Consider the following 9,848-nt stretch of genomic DNA (forward strand, 5'->3'; position numbering starts at 1 on the left):
GCTAGTAATCGTGAAGAGATTGAAAGAACACAAATTCACTATTTAAGTGACACTTTCGTGGACGTCGCCGTCGTGATATCTTAAACTCCTTATTGCCAATGGGGAGGATCGTATCAGGAAGTGGTCCTCGGTATCGTTCGCAATTCTAAATTCATCCATCGAGGTGTAAGCAATAATCGCTTTAAATTGTTGAAGGTGACGCCTGTCCAGATCAAACCCAAGCTTTTTACCGAGTGATCGTTAATTCTTGGGCGCGGCTAGTTTCTCTCTAAATTTGTACTTTAGTGATTTTTTTGTTGGATTACTGAGGAGAAGAAGCACTTCCAAAATCAGCGTAACATATAGGTGTTGCTTTGTTCAAGGAAATAAGGATGATGTTAGAAAAAGGCATATATAGCTATTGGAAATTCGTAGCAAGCGAACATCGCAAAAACCTTTCGCCCAGTCCGGGTTAAAAAAATTTACCGAGCAAAAAGGCAAGGCAAATCAATTTTAGCAATAGTTAGTCAAGCAAGGTTATCAGAAAAGTAAGAGAGAAGACAAAGGAATTCTGAAATAACACGATGGAAACATACGAGACGTTGATCCTAGCTAAATTGCGGTTAATCCAAAAATGGTTGCTTCAGACTGAATTTTAAGCAGTCAAAGGACAGTGGTTGAAAGACACTAACTTAAACTAACTTAAAAAAAAAGACAGCTGAAAAAAGAAGGAACACTATGGGTCACTATGAACACTATCAGTCATGTAAAATAACAGGGTTACAGGGTTTGCAAGGAAAATAGATTTGATAATATCCCTGACGGGAGCTCCTTGATCTCGTTCCCTGCCAAATTCCTGCAGGAAAATAAATGAAGTTAATGTGCAGTAGATTAAAGGAAATCATTAAATGTTTTTACCTGGTCCTCAATCATCAAATAATAAGCGTTGCAGCTCTCAGTTTCCAGTTAAGTTGGATTATGTTCTGTAAGCGGTATCGTTTCGCCCTGTATCGTGCTCAAAGGAAAAGTAAACATGCATTTGATTTTCCTCTCGGGAGCCAGTTCGTTAAGCCTGTTAACAATACAACGCGTGTGTCATAAATAATTAGCAGGAATTTATTGAATTGGCATGCGCAGGCGCCATAGGTCACTGGCGTCTTTTTTTCCAGATATGGTATATAGCAACTTATGTCAACAAAACGCACGTGAAAAAGTTAAGGATCACTGATTTAAGAAAATAAATATTTTCTTGTATATCAGAGCGTTTTGGCAACACTTAGTGGTAAACTGGAGTGGCAGAAATAGTGCTTCTAGCGTGACTCATATTACTGATCACGTAGTACTGTTTGTCTTTTTCATAGGTTATTTATTCTTCTTATCGTTGCAGGGTGTGGTAAAGTTTTCATGATTAGAAAAGTTGAATATGAATAGCTTCAAGTCAGTGGAAGTCTGGGGAGGCCTATGATGACTGGGTCTGGGATGTCTGTGACATAGAAGGATGCTCAAGCGATTTACCCTTTGTCTGAACAGGCTATAGTAATGGCATCGTAGTGCTTGATCTGTGAGCCGCCGCTGGTAGTGAGGGTTATATCCGATGGTAATAAGGAACCTGGTTTTAGGTTCTGCTGGCACATTTGACTGCAGAGCCTCATTGGGAGTGTGTTTCCCAGGCACCGGTGTCCAGGTTGTCTTAAAGGAGGATGTTCTTATGAGTATCCTGTCGAAGGCTTAAATTAATTGACACAAATACTTCATCTCTTTCAGACGATTGGTCTCCCTACGTAAGACAACAGCTTGAGGCTTCGCAAAATGGTTTGGCTTCTTGCAGGACAGAAATATCTGATCACGTGCTGGGCAGTTGGAATGTGAACTGTGGGCACTATCACAGTTTCCGCTCTTCCGTGTTCCTACAGAAGGTTGATAATTTTATGGTTGGTAGTTAATCGCACAATGCCCCCGAAGAACCATCAGAAGCTCAATGTTGAAACACATATGAAATAACGGAAGGAAGAGGAAGATCTCTGAAGTGTATTGAAAATGAAGAAAGGAAACTCAAGACACTGCGAATGAAACTTGCAAGGCTTCAGTCCAAGGTAATGTTGTTGAAGCTCAATTTCCATCTCGTTTTGGCCAGTGGCAGATACTGAACATGTTCTAGAAGGATTTCAGTGCTGGATAATTATTCCTGCGCGCTTCCCTCACAGTTTATTATTATTATCTTTTTCTTTTTTCGCAGTTTGTAATGTCCAGGGCTCCGAGAAGCAACTAGTTTCCTTGGGAGCGGCTGGTGGGGAGTCATTATTTACTTTGTACACAGTACTTTTCGTACAATATGGGCTGTGCCCAAAAGGCAGATCTTTTGGAGATCCTCGATATTGAAGTTACTAGGAATTTTTCCCGCGCACTTTCCCAGGCCCTTTTTAACTAGGCCTAGTGCTCCAATAACTACACGGACAGTTTCACAGTTAATTATTATTATTATTATTATTATTACGATATAAAATATACTAGTGGAATTGCGAGTGATTTTCTCTCTCAACATCCGAGTCCAAACCATGGACTTTGGAAGGCAAAGAGGGTTTCTACTTGATGGAGAAGACCTGCCTGAGAAGGTGAGTTGTAGAAAGAAGAGTTATTTTCTGGAGTTCATGCATGTTGATGTTGCCAGGGATTTTGATGGTGTATTTTTCCATGTCCTTCTTGATGCTGCCAGCGGCTCCTATAACCACGGGCTGACTGTTGTTGTTATAAGCCCCCACATTCTCTCAACCTCGATTTCCAAGTCTTTGTATTTGTTAAGCTTTTCCGTGGTTTTGACTGAAATGTTGGTGTCGAGGAGTATAGTCATGTCAATGAGAAGACAGGTTTTGCCGTTCATGTTCTTTAGCACAATGTCCCGCCTATTAGCTGCGATGGTCCTGTCACTGTGGATGGTCGTGTTCCACAGAATAGTGACCCTGTCCTTCTCGGTGACAGTCGTGGGTTCATACTAATACCATCATTCCTTCACCTCAATACTAAATGCTTTGCAGATCTCCCAGTGTATCTGTGCATCTGCCTTGTTGTGGCGGTGTATGTATACAGTTTTAACCAGTCCAGGACAAACAGAGACCAGATGGCCAATGTTCCCATCGAAATGGCCACACAGTCTGCATTTTGGGTCCACGTCAGTCTTCAGGATCTTGTATTGATACCAGCGTCTTGGGAGGCTTTGATCTTCGGCTGTGATGATAAAGCCCTCAGTTTGTGCCTTGAGGGCAGATACTTTTAGCCAACATTGGGGCTTGTCTTTGTCCACGTCAGACTCTTTCAGCCACTGTGGCTATTTGCCGTGGAGCGCTTTTGATTCCCACTTGGACCTGAGCTGTTGGCGACCCTGGTGTTTGGCCTTGGCCTCTGTTCTGCAGGCATAGGAGGTGTTAGCCTCATCCTCAAAGGTGGTATTGAAGGCACTCCCGGTTCGCGACTGAACTTCATTGACTGTCTGCTGATGGATTAAAAGGATTTCCCGTCGTCATGGTGTTTGACAAAGGGGAGAAGGGTTTCCTGCGTCTCCTTGAGGTAATTATCAAGAAAGGTAGTGGTCCTTATGTAGGTGAAGGTCTAGTTGTATGAGCCCTCCACCTCCTTCGGTTCTGGGAAGATACATCCTGTCCACGTCAGGGTTGGGGTGGTGCATCTTGTACATTGTCAGGAACTCTCTAGTCTTTGTATTAAGTTTGGTCAGCTATTGTGACGTCGAGTTTATGATGTTAAAACTGTAAGTTACCACTGGTACTGCCAAAGTGTTGATGGCTTCCGGTTTGTTTGCGGAGTTCAGCTAAGACTTCAGTGCCATCAGGATCCTGCGGGAGTATTCTTTCCGGATCTTCTCTTTCATCTGAGAGTGCTTGATTCCGTCTCCCTCGAAGATTCCGAGGTACCTACAGGTGCCTTCCTGTTCTGGGTCCTGGATGACGGTGTTGACGTCGAGCTCGATGTTACTGGAGTCGGCTAGTCGCCCTCTCTTCAAGGTGGGCTAGGCACACTTGTCCAGTCCGAAAAAAATAATGTCGTCGATTTGACGGTTCTCAGCAGGCTCGTTTTCTTGCCGTAATTTTTTCGCGTAGCGGTCTTCAAGTCATCCATGTAGGAGAGGTGGCTGATCTTTTCATTGGGGTTGTTGTACCCGTAGCCGCTCTTGTTCAGAAGGGAGGTGACAGAGAGTCTCCCTAGTAGATGCCACTTTTGATTTCGATAGGTCTGGATGCCATCATGCCCTTGTCTTGGTTTAGGTGGAGGATCATCTTCCCCGACTTCATGTTCTCCCGCATAAATCAGGTGACAGTGGGTCAGATCTTGTGTAGTTCGAGGCTCTAGACGATCCAGGTGTGGGGCACACTATTATTATTATTATTATTATTTTTAGGTTCATAGAGCTACAGGTAGACTGTGATACACTATCTCAACGACTGGAAAACAGGGATTTAGGTTGGCATTTATTTATTGTTAAATGATTATTGTTTATTCATTATTTCAAGTCCTCCTGTGACTTCGCCAATGGTCGCCATCTTGGCTGCCATCTTGGATTTCGCGAAGAAATTATGAGGCCCCATTAGGGGGGGTCTTAATATCCCGTATCCCTGTAAATTTTTGACCAAATATCCCGTATCCCATAAATTCCGGTCACAAATATCCCGGAAATTAAAGTATCGGCCATTTTTCATATATTACTCGCTACGATATATTTTATAATATTCGTTCACTGGCATTAAAACGTAAACTGGAAAAGTATGGTTTTCGAGGAGCTTATTGTGACAGTTGTTTAAACTGCTGTCATTCAAGATATGGTAGACATCAAGTGGAAAGTTAACAAATGTTGCCACAAAAATCACTTTTGTATACCAGTCAATATAATTAGCTCACCTGATGCCCTTAATTTCTGCATATCGCCTGATATCAAAGTCCTTTCTCATTTTGTTCCTTTATTAGTTAGTTGCCGTCCTGAGCATTTGGTTAATTCATGTGTTCTGTGCAGTCCAGTTACACAAATGGTACAACTTGTGTCAAACAACAGTTTATCTTTGGTATTAATCAACCACAGAGACATTAGTGTCATTAGTAAGCGAGGATATTTGACTGTCAATCGTAGAACAGGTATAATGATTGATCTCGGGGTCGCGGTGTTCGTCCAGACCGTGTGGTTCGCACTGTTGTCTCTGAGGGTCGCGCTTCATGACGTAACGTTATGAATCACTTTGACCTGCGCCATTACAGAGGTCTCGCCCCGATCGGGTGGCGCTGCCTCGATTAAGTGCTGGCGCACTATTTTTAGTACTTCATGTTACCCCCACAGTGCCCATGATGAACCGATGACTGGTCAAACAGTTTGTTTTACACTTATATATTTTTTATTTATATCTAATCATCGACAAAAATACAGAAAAGGGCATGTATTTAGTAATCCAAGAACGTTTCTCATCAAACATCTGATATGTTACAATTTTTTGCGAATATCCCGTATCCCTGAAACTACTTCTCAATGTCCAGTTTCTTAATAACTTTTTCCTCAAATATCCCGTGTCCGGGTAATTTTTTCCGCGAATATCCCGTATCCCGAAAACCCCTAATGGGGCCTCAATTATACATCAGGTTAAAACCGCGAGATGTGGTTATACTTTTGTGCTTGACATGAAAAACAACACATAAATAAGCACTTTGCATGATTTTAGCGACAAGATTTACTTTTATTGTTGAAAAAAGTTGAACCAACATGTATTTTCACTCAAAAATGGCTTGACTATCTGCTACTTATGACATCATATCTCGGAACCATAGAAACGGACCATCACTGAACTTAAATCAAAATGCGCGCGAGGGATGAAAGAACAGCTACTGAAAACATCAGGTGCTAATCTTTTATCCTGTAGGAAAAAACTCAGAAAAAACCTTATGGGGGGTGGGTGGTATCCACCCCTTCCCCTTATAATATGAAATAAAATTGCAAAATGTTTTTCGATAATAGTAACTAAATCCTGAAACAGGCATGTGCGGTGCAAGTCACATGACCTCGGAAGATTGGTACAGTCAATAATAAAACGCTAGTTTTAATTTCTCAGGTTTAGTATAACTTTACACCTCAGACTTATCGTTATTAAGTTGTATCATCAGAAGAAGGCGTATTAAATGTAGATGCCCAGGAAAAGATCATCATCTGGACTGTCGCGATGTATCCTTATATGGGCCAAACTTTAAGGGTTGTTCTCGTTTTTTCAAGAACACCGTTGACAGACAACCACTGCCAAGAGTGCACTTGCCAGGACTAAGTAAAATGGCCGATATAAAGAAAGTTAACCTGAGAAAAATCATGGCTATAAAACGAACGCAGAGCGGAACAGTCATCTGACCGCGTGAGATAGTCAACAGTGTTACAAATTTGCGTCGGTATGGTTAAGTTTCAAGGCAGCAGGACTAGGTTGGTATGAAATTTCTCACATTACCAGAAGACCGGTTAAAAAAGACTTTCTTGTTGACTACGTTGGAAATTTAGTTTTGAAAGATTATCTTTCTTAACTTTTACTTTTAACTTGCATTTTAATTGCTGACTGGTGCGTGTTTCCTACGGTGTTATTATAAGCGCTCCTTTGTGACATTTCTAGTCATATTCTTTACCTTACCTTAGGATATTTTCCATACGCTATGTAATAGGTTAGCATTGTTGTTACTGTCCATACCACTTTTCCAAGGTTATACATGACTTGTAACTCCATCACCTGCTTTACGACTTTTTGTAACTTTATTTGATATTATAACAAAAAACTTTATAAATGAACCTTTTTTTGTAACCACCAGACAATTTACACTTTATTAACAAGGCTCGTGTCGAAGTCTCTCAGTTATTTCAAGGCTGTAACATTTTGCTTGTTACATTTCGCGTTAAACATATTGTTTCATTTTGCGTCAAAAAGTTGTTACATTTCGCGTTAATGCTACATTTTGCGTCAATTGTTACATCTTACGGCGTAACAACCTTGGCCATATTTCTGAAAAACCTCTTTGCAATAGGCAAGGGCATTGTTACCCGACGTCCACACCTTTGGATTAACTGAGGTGGGTAGAAACAAGGCATTTACCCTGAAATATTTATGTGACTTTTTGGTAAGGTCTCGAATTTGTTCATTTCTGAACGATTGAATTAAGGCCAATGAATGTATATACTAGAACAGCGACTCTCTGCTTTCTGGAGTCACCCTAGCAACTCAAAAACTTAATAAGTGGTAATATGTAGAGATTTAGCCAGGGCTAAAAGGGAGGCTCCCATTAATAAATCTGTAATTTAAATCAAAGAATAAACTTGTATTCCACAATTCAGCTGACTTTAGAACACATTTATGTGACTTTTGAGGGAAAGGCTACGTGATTTTAGAGAAAAATAATTTGCAAACAGTTCTAGAGTGAACCAAATCTTACATCGAATTGATAGTCTCATACGTACATCCAAGAAATGGTAATCATCTTCGATCACATTTAAGAGCCATAATGGCTCTTGATCACCGTAGATTAATTAGGCCTGGAAAAAAAATCAGGCCAAATTTTTTGCGTTCGACAAGTTTACTTTGCAAAATCTTGCCAACAAATCTGGGTGCGTGTGAACGAACCTTTTATACCATTTATACATCACATCTGAGTTGAAACAGTAGTAATATATAGATTTAGCCACGGCTAAAAGCGAAGCTCCCATTCATAAATTTATGACTTAAATCAAACAATAATTTTGTATTCCACAAATCAGTTAACTTAAGGGCACATTCATGTGACTTTTGAGGGAAAAGCTAAGTGATTTTGGAGTGAGACAAATCTTGTATCGAGTTGATATAGCCTTTTATTTTTTTCTGAGCTTGCGAGCGGGCGGAATCCTCAAAATCCTGCAATCTGATTGGTTCCGAGAGCGGGCAGTTTTTTACGATCTTGCCCGCTAACTTGGGTGGAATCGTTGGCAGCTTCATTCACAAGTTTGTTTGTTGTTGTGAATGAGCAAAACCGTTGATTCAGAACCATTTTTCTTTTAAAACTTGCGCTATTATTAGCGTTAGCTAGGGAAAAGTGAATTTTGTTATTCAGACAAAACATCTGAAGGGAGAATCAAGCAAGTCAGCCAGGAAAACCGCTAAAGTAAAGCACAACAGGCGGCTCGTGATGTCGCATCACTAGGTTTATAACCTACGCTGTAAGTACTGCAATCTTGCTCTCATGCACCGTTTATTCGACATTTTTCCTCTGTTTGTAGGTTTGTTTTCCATTTCTGCTGCCTGAATCTAGATTCTGCCGTTTTTCATTGAATTTCGCCTCGCTAGTTTTCTACTTTTCAGAAAAGGTTGTTGTCAACCATTGCATGTAGCTTTCAATCGTGAATAAACAACACGAACAACTTTTCCAGCAGTCGGTTATCGCCGTTTTTATTTCTTTGTTTATATACTTGTTTAGTTACCCACATCGCCTTCTTTTATTCGAATTCACTTCAAAACCCTAAGATTGGTATGTGTAATTAGCTCTTTTTAAAAAGCCTTTATGCGGTTTTAATCCCGTTCGACTGAATTAATCTTAAAGTAAATATTCAGCCGAAGAAAATGTTTGATGTATTTTCTTTAATGTTGCTTTTAAGTTCGTCAATTCTTTTATCCTTGTTTGACACTCAGATTATGAATCGCTTACCAAGACACCAAAACCTCTATTCTAAAAGAGAGCTTAATAGTGTATGAGCCAGGACCTCAAAAATGGTCGATTGGTGCCATTCAAACGGACAAAGACTTATGCCTATAAAAACCTAGGTTATTAACCCAAGTTTTTACTTTTGTGTGATAGCACTGCACAAAGTGTGATCTTTAAGCGTTACATGCCGTTTTTCCCACCCTACCCCCCTAAGAGGACTTTTACTCACTTAGCCTACTGAACATAAAGAAAAGAATTTACAAGTATGTTATGATCCATACAATGCCCAATTTATATGCTCACGTCACACGTTATTGACTTAACAATCACTCTTAACCACCAAATACACGTCATAGTGATCACGTGATAGGTCGAATTGCCATAAAATGCCAAATATACCGAACTACTGTTTTCAGATTGGCAAAAAGATGAAATATGTACCTTCCGAAGTATTTTAAAAGTTATCTCAATGGTTCGACTTTACATTTAACGTTCAATTGTGCAAGCTGATGCAAATCCCTGTCTAAACAATAATATTTTGCCGTAATATTCATTTTTAAACACTCGTTCCCAGTCTCCCAGACTCGCGGCTCAAGCTATTTTTGGCATTGCTGCTTACGATATTGTTAAAAAACTTCAATTTTTACTAATTGAAGTATATTTTTCTGGGAAGGAAACTCATCTTCATGCAAAAAAGCGAATTTTTCTTTATTTGAAGAAACTTTCCTTTTAAGTTTTAGCTACTGCGGCACGCATTCCTATTGAAAATGGAAGTTGCTGTTTCTCTAACAACCCAGAATATTTGCAATCTACAAAGTTCATTAAAAGTCATCATCATCATCTTCGTCTGCTTCATTATCAATAATGTTTGATGAATCGTCTTGAGCTGGCTGGTTGGTGCAGTCGTTTAGCGAGCAGAGATCCGTGCACTTCAAACCACTGTTCATGCAAACACAACTTGGGAGTTCACAGGTCTTCTTACATTTACACGCCAGCAGTTCCAGGACAGCAGAAGGAGCTGGCTGCCCGTCCATCCAGTCGATCACTAGTTCAGTGGATGCAGCGTCAGTGGAGGTCTGTGTTATCCACCCCATACCAACTGGACTGGAAATGTCTGGGTTAGCCCCCAGGCTCCGTCTCCATAAAGCTGCAGGAGTGATGTAATACTAAATTAGTTGTTA

The 9,848-nt window shown here is 40.3% G+C and overlaps 1 pseudogene; it reads right to left on the minus strand.

Annotated features, from left to right (window-relative positions):
* Positions 1 to 2,561: 2,561 nt before the first annotated feature.
* Positions 2,562 to 6,728, minus strand: LOC140934384 (uncharacterized; annotated as a pseudogene).
* Between the last annotated feature and the right edge of the window lie 3,120 nt (positions 6,729 to 9,848).

Source organism: Porites lutea, chromosome 4 (assembly GCF_958299795.1).
Source record: "Porites lutea chromosome 4, jaPorLute2.1, whole genome shotgun sequence".
In the NCBI taxonomy this organism is placed as follows: domain Eukaryota; kingdom Metazoa; phylum Cnidaria; class Anthozoa; order Scleractinia; family Poritidae; genus Porites; species Porites lutea.